We start from the raw sequence: 14,496 nt of genomic DNA, 5'->3' as shown, positions 1-14,496 counted from the left end.
CGATTCTCACCCCCATAATTCATTCATTTGGAAAGGGACTACAATTTGGTATGCAAGACCAAATTCTTTTAAATATTATTATTATCATACTACGGCAATTGATGAAAACCACTCGCGACACATGGCACGTGACTCCCACACGCTCCACCCACGCACGCGCTGGTCTCCAAATTAGGCGGGAAGGCGGAAGAGCTGGAACCCTAGAATTCAATTTCCACTGCAATCCTCTTCTCTCTCCGGAAATGGGCATCAAGGTAGTTCCACCTCCGTCTTCTTCAATCCCATCATTTCCACTCCATATGATTGCAAAACCGGTGTCTGTTCATCTCTGTACATTCCAAAGCTGTTTGACAGAGACGGCCAATTCTAAAGCCAATTTTGAAAGCAAAGTTAGAATCTAGTACGAGTTATTATTGCAAATGAGTGAATTAGAGAAATCACACCACTATTCTTACACAAAAGTCATCTTATATAGTCCATCTTCTGACTTTTTTTTTGTATTATTCTTTTGAACTTGATACATAATTCTTCTTGCATAAGAAAAGAGGAATAGATTCCAACGGATCGTACTTGCCCTTTTTTTAGTCTGAAGAGGCCAGGCCATATTATTAAAGCTCTGAGAAAGAACCTTATGGAGCCGAACCCTTGAGACCTTTGAGACCATGGAAAACATAACTAAGATAAGAACACTAGCCACTCAAGGACCAAAATCCAAAACAACTCAAAAACAGTTTTGTTAGCAAAATGGAGGCAATGTAGGAAGTAATTACTTTCCACTGCGGATGAAGTCATCGAGAGTGAGGACATTGCTGTTCCACACCGCAAAGTTTTGGCGTTACTTGAGCGTGCCTTCAGCTTCAATATGGTCTTTGTAAGCCTAATCCGCACCAGAAGACAGATAGTTTGGCTCCGCCTCCACGTCCTTGCAGTGCTCTTCACGGTCTCTCGTCCGTTCCAGGACGCTTTGAGAATGATACCTTTATTTACTCAATTTGATAATATAAGCTCAGTTATTTTTCTCTATTTCTGATTATATATACTTAAACTAAAAACATAAGTTTTTGGTACTTGGAGATATTGCATCGAAGACAATAGTGAACATTCTTTCTCGCCAAAAAAAAAAAGAATTGATATTCTTAGGATGCGTTTATTTCACGAAAAATAAGTGATTTCAAAAACATTTTCCGAAAAATGATCGTTTATATTGTTTAGAAAAATAAATAAAAGGAAAATTTTTTCATCGCCCATGAAAATAGTTAGGTAAAGATCTCTATTGATGATGAAAATATTTTCGATTGACTAAATTTTTCAAAAGATATAAGCAATCATTTTTCGGAAAATGTTTTCCAAATCATTCATTTTTCGTGAAACGAACGCACCCTTGATTCTACTCCAAATTCTAGAACATTTTCTTCTTTTCTTCGTTTAATTTCTATTGCACTACTTCACATCACATATTATTTGTACTCTACCAAGACCATAACTTATCAGTTCGGCAATTGCACATGACAATTCCCTTTCTCCGTCAAAATCTGAATTTGACTCGCCATTCTCATGAATGACCTTTTGAGGGTTTGGCTTTGAATGGCCAAAGTTTGTAAAAGATTTGAACTTTGGCATTTTGCTTTTCCTAACATGTATATTAACAAACCCCTACCCTAAATGGTAACTTGGCGTGCCAGTCCAGGCACAGCACGGATCGACCCTCTTGGGCCCGACTCGGCACGGCTCCTCACAGTGAGGGGTTGTGCCAGGCCAAGCTCATGAGCAATAACGGGTTGTGCCAATGTCCGAGCATTGTTCAGGTCCATTTTCCTCTTTTTTCTTAAAGGGGCGATGAACTGTAGTATGAGCAAAAGTGAAGATAGTAATAGTAGTATAGGACCGACATGACCATTTTTTCGTAAATCTAACTATGAAAAGAATTTCTTTATAGTACTAGAACAGAAATGGCGAAACAGGAAGGACCAATAATGAGTAATTTGTTGCCACCGAAATGCATCCTCACGCTTGTTTTCCTTGAGGGGAATCTTTTGGCTAAAATCTTGCCGGCAGCACTTTGTCCTTTTATGTTTGGTTTTATTTCTTTTCATTGCTTCTGCATCGAAATTTCCTGAGATGTTTTCTTCTTCGGGGCGGGTATCGCCTTGGGTTTTCTTCTGTGCATTGAAATTTCCACCGCTAGAAGATGACGACTACGAGCACGTGGTTGACGAGCTAGCATTATTGGTGCGATTGTGGACCAACACTCGCCAGACTTTTAATGGAAGCATAATTCAATCTTGTAACAAAAAATTAGAAGTAAATTCAAAATTCATGATCTCAAAATATAAAGATAAACTCAATATGTTTGTAATAAAAGTACTTTTTAGAATCATAGTAATCCAAAAGATTAATTATGCTATAAACGGTACTATATAAATAAGGAATTAGCTTTTGCACAATTTGTGGAATTTAGAGTTCTTAAATTTCTATGGTTGAAAAAAGTTTAATTGAAGTGCTAAATATTCTCTATTTATACTAACATAAAGCCAAAAACTTGAATTCGGTGCTCTCCTTCGAAATATTAAGAGCTTACTACCAACTACTCATTACCCGCAAAAACAAAAACTATTCAGATTCCTTAATGAGATGCATATGCGCTACAAAATCAAAAATCTGATTTCAAAATTTTGCAACAATACTTTTGGACTTTCGATTAGTAAAACAAAAGTCTTGTTAATCAAAGCTAAAGCTATTGAAAACGAATTCGATCTTTTATTGATCTCAATTCAAGGAATTCGATACTTCCCAAGAAGCATTTCATCCGCTCTTTAAGTCATCATGAATAATAAATTAAATCTTAAAAAAAAATTCGGTGTACTCTGATCTATTTCCAAAAAGATTTATGAATTTATGAGGTACATTATTTAACGCAACATTTGTACACCTTCGGATATAGTGAGATTTGTTTTTCCCTACTTAGGTCCCACGCCATGTGCTTCCTCCATGTTGTCCTTCCTTGTCAAGTACTGACAGGTTCAGGATCAATCAACATCTTTGCTAATCGGAATCTGAAGGTTTCGTTCGCTGGCGTCGGCGCATTTGTTTCTCATGCACTCGCCAGCGACTTTGAGTGAGAAGGCCCAAGCCCATGTTTTCTGTAAGGCAGAGCTCAACCCACAGCAGGGAGAGAGAGAGAGAGAGAGAAGTGTTCGTCCAAAGCAGGGAGAGGCTTTAAAGCCAAAATAACGCAAAACCATCGAAACACATTCACAATTCACTCCTTGTGTAGTAGTAAGTATACAGCCAAACAAAAAAAAAACCCACTGCCTTTTGAACCTAACTCTTTGCATGCGGGATGAAAATAATGCAACTTTTCAAACTTCCCAAGAGAAAAAGCTCAACCTTTCACTCATAGGATAAATATAAAAACTGTTGCGAATTCTATCTATTCCAGCCTTAAATCGCCACGCGTCATCCTACACAGCTCATTATGCTAACATGCTCAATGAACCACATTAATCATGACCACATACGGTTTTTTTTTTGGGTACAAAATGCTAGAAATTTGGTAACACATATTATACACTAAGATTTTGTGTTGGTTGACGTGGCTCACTATGTAGGGTATCCTTGGCGATTTAACAAAGATGCTGGATGGAATTTGTAATGGGGTGTCAGTTTTGTTCCGTGGGTAAAAAGGTTAGCTTTTTATGGCACGTTGGAAAGATTGTGTTACTATCGTCCTCGATACAAAAGGTCAACAAGGGTCACCGGGCCTCAGCCCTTCCCAGCAATGGTGGGGCGGCTCACCTGCTTCTTCCTTCTTTTTTTCCTTCTATCTTTTTAATTGTTTTTAAAAAATTTCTTATTTTTTACTATAATTTAAATAGAATTTTATTAAAAAATCAGATTTTGACCAAAACGATGTCTCTTTAGCATTATATTTCATGTTTTAACCATGCCGTCGCCACGTAGGATAGATAAAATAATAATAGAAAGCCATGTCTGTATTTTCCGTTAGCCAAGTTGAATAAAATAAACGAAATGACTTGATTGCATCAATTTGATAAGTTTTAGTATTTGATTACGCTTTTTGTAGGTGTTATGACTCAATTTCACTTTTATGAATTACAATAATAATAAAGCTTTAATTAAGCCCAATACTTTCTAACCTAAACCCATTAGGTTCTTAATCCATCTATCAAGTTCAATTCACATCACTCACTCAGGTCCATTGATTTCGGAGCCTAGTCAATCCGCTGGCCCACTCAAATGGAAAAATCCAATCTGGAATATAAAAGGCCCAGAAGAGGGGCCCTTACGGAAACAGGCCCACAAGAATCAGATCCCACGAAAGGAAGAGGGGATGGGAACGCGCGCGTGAGTTGTGGCAGGAGCGACGGAAGCAAAGCTTTCTTTTCGGGCTGATCTGACTACACTGAAATTGGCAATTTTTCTGGACGTGATCTCTTGTGTTGCTTGCTTTCCATCATCGTCGATCGCCGGAGTTTTAAGACTTATCACCCGAGAGCACTAGAGACAGAGAGAGGTCACGGAAAAGGGAGAGCCGGACGCTCACTATACGAAGGAAATCCTCTCGGTTTTGAGCGAATCCCTCGTTTTCTCGACTCCTATCTGTGTTGTCTTTGGTTGCCGGAGAATCGTCGCTCATTCCTTGCCATTCCGGCACCGGCTGCGTGCTCTGTTCTCCCTTGCTTTTTGGCCGTGTGAGCTTGAAGTGGTTTGCTCTGGCTTGAAGCTCCATCGCGGGCGCCCATCAATGCGAGGAAACTAGAAAATTCAAAAACTGATCGTACGGACTTTCATCGGGTGCATGAGGAAAATAGAAAACAAGAAAAGAATTTAAAATTAATTAAAAAATAAAAAAAATAAAAAATTGGAAAGTGGTTAGAAACAGAGACCTTGATTAGGTCGTTAAGTTTGAACACTGATTTAGTTTAGTTTCATTTAGTTAGCATACATATAGTTTAGAGATTGTAGTGAGTACCTTTGATATAGTTTAGCTATAGTAGATTGATGTTTCGGACGAGACACTGAATTCACTTCATATTTAGTTTATAGGGGTTGCTGTCTTGAGACTCATTAACGAGACAGTGCCACATATATTGCCGTGTCATTTGGTAAGGATTGCCATCTTAGTATCTATAGCACTAGTAAGAATGCACATGCCCTGCGTGTTTGCAACTTATTTTCGTTTAAAAGATTTTGCAAAATCGCCAACTATAAAATATTTCAATTGTTAATTAGTAGAAAGAAATTGTTTACAAAATATGAGAAACTATACAAAGAACACAGACGTGTAAAAAGGACAATGTTTCAAGATTTGAACTTTTTTGGGTAATGAATGTTCATGAGATAAAAATGATTCAAATTTTATATGAAGTACGCTTGAGATGAAATAATTATAAGTATATGCATTTGTCCATTAAAATACTTACAAAATAACTAATTGAAGATATTTTGAAAAGAAAAGAAAAGAAAATTGTAATTCCATAGATGCAATCGCCGATATGAATATAGAATTCAAAAGGATCAAAGAGTAAAAGACCATCTTGACTTTATAGAACAATATACATTACTCAAAATATAAAGTTCTATCAGTAAATTGGATTTACTTGCTGATATATGTTATTTGAATAAAGAAGTTATTCGGATACAGTCATTCGGTAAATTATTTCGGCTATTATGTCTTGGTTAAATAATTAATATAATGAAAAATGAAGCTCACTACGATGATGAACAGTTGGTTTGTGGACATTATGATGATTGTGGATGGTTGAGATTCAGGAAAATTGCCCAATCAGTCTTAAACCTATTATACGAATATCGATTTGGTCCTAAACTTTTTAATTTTATCAATTTTGTCTTAAAACATTTATTAGAAATTCCAATGTAGTCATTTCAGTCAATTTTGACAGTCTAGTCATTGATCGGGCATCCTACGTGGCATAACGCAACATCACCGATTTCGAACGAAAATTGGCTAGAATGACTACATTGGAATTTTGAGTAAATGTTTAGGACTAATTTAGCAAATTTGAAATTTCAGGACTGATTCGACAGTCGTACAACAGGGTTAGGACTGATTGGACGATTTCCCCATTGAGATTCAATGCCTAGTTTTGGATCAACGTCATTTTAATTGATATTTTTTCTTTTTATAAAAAACATACATTGATTTCCTATCTCAAATATTAGTGATCTTCCAACACAAAAAATGACAAATATGTTATTGTTAATACGTGGTCAATTCGTATATGGACATCTCAAGTTTAAATCATTATCGTTTTCAATAAAAATTTAATGAAGCTCTATATTAACAAATACAGAATTATTTCTAAGACACGTGATTAGCAACATAATTTATTATATAAATAACGACTCTAAAATTTGTGCCATGATTAATTTTGAATTTAGAATCATTATTATTCCTCTTCTATGTTTAGCCAACTACTAGTTTAATAAGTTTTTACACGTGAGCATTTGTATCACGGAAAATCAACAATTTGAAAAACTTTCTTCGAAAATTGATTTCATGAATCGGTTACAAAAATAAATAAATGAAATATATCTTCATCGTCAACCAAAATATTTAGACATAAAATGTTGTGGATAATGAATATATTTTCTATTGACCAATTTGTCACGGCCATAAAAATAATCATTTTTAGGAAAACCTTGAGAGGGATTTCAAGCTCAAACTTAAGATACTTCGTCGCATGAATCGTAGCACGATAAAGCACAAAAGGTGGAGCATAAAAAAAAATTCATGAGAAAAAATTTAGCTTCGCTGATAATTTTTAAGTTTTATGTCCAAAAGTTTATCATTGGTACTAACAAAAATAAAAAATAAACACTCGCGACACCTGGCGCGTGACTCCCACGCTCTCCACCCCCACGCGCGCTGTTCTCCAAATTAGGCGGGAAGGCGGGAGAGATCGAACCCTAGAATCGTCCATATGATTGTTAATTGAATCGTCCGTTGATTTCGATAGGGGCTGACGAAGCTACTGGCGGACAATGCCCCTGAGGCGATGAGGGAGCAGAAGCTGGAGAGCTACTTCGGCCGGAGGATCGCCGTCGATGCCAGCATGAGCATCTATCAGTTCCTCGTTAAGTGCTTTGCTTTTTATGAGTTGATGCTTGTGATTGATTGTGCGTTTCGGGGTCGGCAGGGATTTGGATTTTGAGTGTTGGTGGTTTTTTTTGGTCTTTGATTGGTGGATCAGGTTGTGGTTGGGGGGAAGGGGACTCAGATGCTCACCAATGACGCTGGTCAAGTCACCAGGTACTACTACTGGCATCGGAATACTCCATGGAAATGATAATCCACTTTGCTCAAATTTCTGTTTTGATGCTTCAGATGTTATTACTTGGACTCGGGTTTCATGTATATGAGATCGACGAGTGTCACATTATTTTGTACTTGCCATGTGATCTTTGTGCTTGGGAAGTGATGATGCTTTGTGATTTGTTTTCCCATGTAGTCATCTGCAAGGCATGTTTTACCGGATGATGGGGCTGTTGGAAGCGGGGATACAGCCAGTGTAAGTCTTTTTCTTTACCTCCTCTGTTTTTATTGGGATAGAATGCTAAGAAGAATGAAGTTCATCCTTCTCTGAATTATGCTTTACTCTTGTTACGATAGCTACGTATTTGATGGTAAGCCTCCAGATTTGAAGAAGCAAGAGCTTGCAAAACGGTACTTTATTATTATTATGTAGCCTTCTATTTTCTCGTTGTTTTTAAATTATATATGAACACGTTTAGTTACCTTAAATTAGTCTCTGAGCAGTTTTTTGAAAAGGGCAGATGCCTCTGAGGACTTGGCAGTAGCCACTGCGGTATAAACGCTCTCTCTCTCTCTCTCTCTCTCTCACGCACACACATAGCATGCAGAAACACAGAGTACAAGAAGACTTAGTGAGCTTTGTATTTATTGCCTGCAGTCTCAGAACAAGGAAGACAGAGAAATTCAGCAAGAGAACTGTGAAGGTTTGTCTTTGTTTCGATCACTTCCTTACAATGCGATATTTTCGTTCTATCCAATGAGAAGTTTGATGTTGTCTCTGTTTTACAGAAAAACCTATCTATGTAGCTAACTAGATGTGTGTGTGTTTGTGGTACATGGCTTTGATACCATTGTAGGTGACACAACAGCACAATGAATGTAACAGTCTGAATTTTCGATCCTTTTTCCGGGATTTAAGAAATGAATATTTTGGCCAATGCACTTATAGTGAGATCTCACCCGGAAATGCGCATTCACGGGATGCTAACCTTAGGGGTAAGGCCATGACGGGACTGAGTTCGCACGACCAAAGAACTCGACCTTGGTTTGACCTTCGACCATAAAGATTGATGAGGGAATGTTTTGAGCCAACCGAGACCGATCTAATTGATTGATCGTGTCCGAAGGGAACTAGCGACAGACCTTCACAATTACATGACAATCGAGGTCGCCTTGGTACGAGTAAACTTAAATGTGATTTGACTTAGTGTCAGTCACGGGTCGAGAGCGCGTAATCCTAATGAGCCACCCGTTAGCCAGAGATAAGCTAAAGTCGCGATTGCTCGATTCTAGTCATTTCTTGGAATTCGGGCCCGGGAATCGAGAATTTTGAAAGCGACAATTTTAAGCGGCCGATGACGTTTTTGGCTTGGCCAACCTTGGGGCCATCCATTTATGCAAAAAAATGGATTTCGGTTCGGGACCGAAAAAATTACGATTTTGCCCCTCTGGACTCCGACGTCGATTTTCGAGACCATATGAGATTATTTTGCGTGGCCGATGCCATTTTTGAGTGGCCACACACATTTGGGGTTAGTACGGGCGAAAAATGGAATTTCGACCCGGGACCGGAAAAATGACCATTTTGCCCCTAAGCCTAATTTGGGGTATTCCGAATTTTGGAGATTTATTTTGGGGATATTTTATGGATAACCATCAGCCCAATAATTCAGATTAAGTTGGACAAAATTGCCCCTCAATTATTTGTCTAGATTTAATCCAAGCCATTGAAGAGAAGGGCAATTTGGTCATTAAAGGAAAATTTGACCATTTAGTCAAACCTTGCCTTTCTCTCTCCTCACTCTCTCTCACCTCACCTCCCGCCATCCCCTCTCCCCCACGATCAGCCCCTCCTCTCCCGTTTTCTCCCTCTCTCTCCCGAAATTCTCTCTCTCTCTCGTTTCCTTGCCGTGATCGTCGCCGCCGGAGGAGCACCGCCCGCCGTCGTTCGCCGCTGCTGCTGCTGTTGCTGGTCCGGCTGTTCCAGCCCCTTGTCCAGCCAGTTTGTCGCGTTTTTCTTAGGTAAGTGACTTCCCCAAACTCTCCCTAGGACCTCGGTATTGTAGGACGTGTTTAGAGCTCGGTTTAGGCGATTTGTGTGGTTGTTTTGGGACTTGGAGTGAGGCTGGATGTTCGGTAGTCGCGGACTGAATTGAGGGGTGGAAATATGAAGTTTGGGAGGTTCGGATAGGGCCGTGATGATATGGAACGATTACGGTTTGAATCCGTGAGATTTGGTGTGATTTTCGGATTTGTGACTACTGTACCCGTCCGGTTTGCTATTTTTGTGGAGAATTTTGGGGGCCGAATTTAAGGAAATTTTCTTCATAAAAGTTGCTCCCAACATCTTGAAGTATAATATATTTTAAATTTGGAATTTTTGGAGACCATTTGGATCGTACGAAAACCCATTTTCAGACCGTATTGAAACCGCCCGGAACACTGTTCATCCCGACCTTCTTGTCTTGCCGAATTTTTATAAAATTTTCCAGATCCATTTTCAATAAACTTCCTTCACGAAAGTTGTTGACGACTCTCTTTTATATGACATATAAAAATTTCAAAGCTTTTTAAGGTGATTTGGATGTTGAAATAAATGTATTTTGAGGACAAAACAGTCTGTTAGAGCGAACTGATTTTGGTCTGATTTCGAGGGACAAAAAGGAATGGTTGCAGATTGAACCGAATTTCGTGTTCTTCATAAGAAATGTTTATCAAGATGTTTTTTATGACATATCCAAAATTTAGAATTTTTGGAGTTCGTTTACTATTTATTTTGATGGGATTTCGGTCACTGTGTAGACTGTCCAGATTTACCCTGATTCTATGGATGTTCATTTTTATGAGCGAGAAATTGTGTGTGACCGCGTGCCAAGTATGTGTGGCCGTGTGGCGTGATTGTGTGATGGTAATGTATGTTGGCGCAAGGCATGCGTGGCGTGGGATTTTGTATGGCCGTGTGTATGTGTGGCCGTGTGGTACGTGTGGAATGTGTGGAACGAAGGAACGAGAATGTAGGATTGGTTGGAAAAGTGATACCCTGAGGCGTGTTTGTTTACGCGGAGTGAGTCCGTCCTGAGGCGTGTTCGTTTACGCGGGACGATGCCGTCCCTGACGAGGTGACGATGCCCGGCCTGACGGGGTGACGATGCCTGACGAGGTCAGAAGACCGTTGGCCTGATGCGTTTACGCGGCGCGGTAGAAGGAAAGTTGAGTGTAGGATTCCGTCCTGAGGCGTGTTCGTTTACGCGGGACGATGCCGTCCCTGACGAGGTGACGATGCCCGGCCCGACGGGGTGACGATGCCTGACGAGGTCAGAAGACCGTTGGCCTGATGCGTTTTACGCGGGCGCGGTAGTGGTGGAAAAGTTGAGAATGAGTGGGATTATGGCTTGATGAGTAAGGTTTGAGAAAGTGACGCATGGTGTGAGTTGGTTGGTGTGCGAGTGTGTTTGTATCGCGTGATGTAGTGCTCGATTATGGGGTAAAATCTGTTAGGCATGGTATGGGACATGCCCTCGTAGGTTTTGCTTTATAATCGAGGCACGCACGCGGCTGCGATGTTTTGCTGTGGTCTGTCGGCTGTGTTGTTGTCTAACGTGCAGGAACATGCATGATGGGTTCTAGGTAGGGTCGCGTGTGATTTGTTAGCTTGATTGATTGTCGGATGCTATGCTTGTTTTCGTTTGGAGGTACGTGAGTGCCTACGTGGGGTTTGGGGTTGTACACTTATTGAGATCCGTCTCATGGTTGTATAACCACCACTTTCAGACCCCCAGTCGCAAACCTAGGAGGTCCGCCTCCTCTTTTTGGAGTTTGAAGAGCCGCCCACGGTGCCCAGTGGAGCTGCAGGTGATCCTCAGGAGCAGATTGGAAAGAGGGCGACCAGTAGGTTTCCCTAGGGTATTTTAGGGGTTGCACGGAATAGGTCGTCCTATAGTGAAGCTAGGTTAACCAAGCCACCTGATCCTTTTTGTTATGTCGGTGGTTGTGAATGCTTGTTTGCTAAGCTCGTGTATAATATGATGTTTGTATGTATAATGCTTTGGCATTGTATATAAATGAATGTTGTTGTTATTTGACTGTCTGGTTGAGCTACCCGTCGTCGTCTTTATAGTCAGGGGTTTTATATTCGCTTCCGCATGTGTTTCTGATGTTTGGGATTGGGTCGGCGATGTTCCTGGGACGTCGCAATAATTGGACCGGAGCGGGATGTTGCGAGCTCGATGGGGTTCGGGGCGTGACAATGAAGATTGCAAAAAACTACAAAGACTTATGGGTGTCCCAGTAGTTGAGGTTACTATTCTGTCTGAGAAGTTCATTCTTCTTTATTCCTAACAAAAATGTTAGATACCAGATTCAGTTTATGTATGTTAGGCCCCTTCAGAAGTAGAGGCACAATGTGCTGCACTTTGCAAAGCTGGTAAGGCACGTATCTTCCTATTTATAGTCTTCTGATTTAGAATGTTCATTGTTTCCCCCATGATAACCAGTCTTTTAACTCTATGTAAATGACCATTTTATTTCCATGATTTGATTTCCTTATTCTCTCACACATAATCATGGTCACTTGTCTACTGTCTTCTTCTAAGTACTTATTTACATTTGGTACGTTCTTCACTAAGTTATCTTTTTCCAATTTTCTCTAATTGCAATCGTGAATGATTCTTTAGCTGTAATTCTATTTTTCAGGTTTTTGCAGTTGCTTCTGAGGATATGGATTCCCTTACTTTTGGAGCTCCTATATTTCTTCGCCATTTGATGGATCCCAGCTCAAAAAAAGTTCCAGTCTTGGAATTTGAAATTTCAAAGGTACTTAGAAAAGTTTATTTATTCGAAATGCTCGAACTTTTTTCTCACTTTCATGACTTTTAGATCTTGGAGGAGATGGATTTGGATATGGATCAATTCATTGACCTGTGCATTCTCTTGGATGTGATTATTGTGAAAGCATTTGAGGTAGACGTGATATTATTGCAGTGTTTTCTTCATCTGTTTTATGCTATCGTCCATCATTCTGCCCTCTTATATGTTTTGGCTTGATAATTTCTGTGGCTTGTCTCTGTGGCTTGTCTCTGGAATGAATTTATCAGGTATTGGAGGGCTGACCGCTCTGAAGCTCATCTGTCAACATGGTTCCATAGAAAATATACTAGGAAACATAAACAAGCAAAGGTGCTTCTTATTCTCTTATCTTGTCCCCTGACTTGTAAGCAAAATAAGGCAGCAAAGTTTCTCACTGCAATAGTCTTGGCTACTGGATTTCTTGACTTAAATTATGTCTCGAACTCAACTGGCGTGAAATATTCGATCAACAAATTGAAACTGAAAGATCATGTCCCACCAGTAGATTTGGGCTGCCAATCAGTGTATCAACCATGCTACTTCGTATGTTGATTTACTATGTAATTTTTATCTATTCTGTTGTCTGCTTTATTTGTTCCTTTACTCTTACTTGAACAAAATCGTATTGTATCTCTATCCTTAACACACACAGGTTCATTGCATTACTTGAAACACTTTATTCATTTTTTCTTTACTTGAGGAAATTTTTGCTTGTTTATTGAACAGGTATCAGATACCAGATAATTGGCCCTATAGAGAGGTTCAACTGCTTTTCAGGGAACCAATAGTTTCTACTGAAGAATTACCTGAGATAAAATGGACTGCTCCAAGCGAGGAGGTGGGCCATCTCCATGTTGGGATTTACTTGCAACATTTCAGTTTTTGAATTCTTGAATTGTTTTCCAACTGATTGTGTCTTCCCCTTGCAAGGGCTTAATTTCCTTTCTTGTGAATGAGAATGGGTTCAACATTCACAGAGTGATGAAGGTATGGCTTCTATGTTCTGTAATGTGTTGGTCAGTTGCCTACTCGCGCAAGTCTGCTTCTTTTCCTATTAAGGAGACAGCATACATGTTTTCATTGTTGTTTTACTATGTGTACCAGGCAATAGAAAATATTAAAGCAGCTAAGGATAAGTCATCACAAGGCCGGTAACTAAAGCTTGAATAATTAAAAGGGACTTCAAAAATGCAATTTTTTACATCCTATGATTCCGTTAATTTATTTTCTACGGATTAGATTCCTTCCCTAAGCCAACTAAGCACCTATCTGTACCTGCTAAGAGGAAGGTATGTCACCTTGATATCTTTGAGAACAGAGCATCTGGAATATTTTCTTTTTTAAATGTGTGCAAAGGAGTAACATCACACATTGCTCTAGTGTAGAGATATCTTCAAATGCTACTTTTTATGGATGAATAGTACTCCCTTTTACTTACTTCGTAAGCCATTGATCGCCCTAGCGATGGACAATTTTTTAGATCTTTGTGATCATTTTAAACTTTTGGTAATAGTTTTGTAAGTCTATGGTAGTATGTTGCCATGCCCCACCTGCTTATGCCCAATTATTCTCATATTACTTTACTGATGCGCTAATGGTGTTGCATCACCCTATTCATGAACTCAATTAGACAAAAAAAGCACCTGTGTGCTTGTACAGATCTGTTAAGAGTTTCAGCCTGATTGCCTACCATAATTGCACTGGATGACAGGGAAGCAAGTGCAGACTTCAATCCCCAAATCTGGTGTTCAAGTCTGTGGCAGTCTCTCCACAAGTCTCTGTAAATTTCCAGCCCCGTTTTCTTAGCAGCATTAAAGTGCCAACCATGGTCCTGGGTTTGAAGAATCTCAAACAACCGTCGAGAGTTGTCTGCCTCCCCACATGGAGCTAAAAGATGGTGAGTCTAACAACCCTATAAACTGTCTGAGAAATTTACAGAACAATGGCCAACCTCTCTTTTGCATTTATATAATGCAACATCAAATTGTAAAGTGTCCTCTTTTTAACTAAGTGCAATTCTTTACTCATCTAACTGTGTTATGTCATTCCTACTACAAACTCAATAGTACCCACTTCAATCGATTCTAAAATATTTGTTTTTTTTTGTCAAGAACGCTATTACAAACAAGTATGAAGTAAGTATATGGATCACTTGAATCATTCACAGGTGCATTGCCTAACAAAAGGATGGCTTAGTTCCCAAACGCAATGTGGAGTTCCGTAGTATAAAAAAAAACGAGAAGAGGATGTCAACAAAATCTATAAGACGTCCAATGTTCCTCTAGTCCACAAGACCATGTCAGCATCTACGCTACCTGAAAATCAGTATTCGATGCCTAGTAATCTGGTGCTTG

General features: G+C 39.4%; 1 protein-coding gene and 1 pseudogene across 1 annotated transcript in view; one reads left to right on the top strand and one right to left on the bottom strand.

Annotated features, from left to right (window-relative positions):
- Positions 1–14,496, bottom strand: part of LOC115668989 (disease resistance protein RPV1-like) — a 92,473-nt gene that overhangs the window by 27,610 nt on the left and 50,367 nt on the right. The window lies entirely within an intron of this gene.
- Positions 243–13,415, top strand: LOC115663255 (flap endonuclease 1-like; annotated as a pseudogene).

Source organism: Syzygium oleosum, unplaced genomic scaffold (genome assembly GCF_021117445.2).
Source record: "Syzygium oleosum isolate NSW1041296 unplaced genomic scaffold, Sole_v2.1 Sole_v2.03, whole genome shotgun sequence".
NCBI classification, from domain to species: Eukaryota; Viridiplantae; Streptophyta; class Magnoliopsida; order Myrtales; family Myrtaceae; genus Syzygium; species Syzygium oleosum.
Note: the sequence above shows the minus strand (reverse complement) of the source record. Positions and strands in the feature narration are given on the sequence as shown.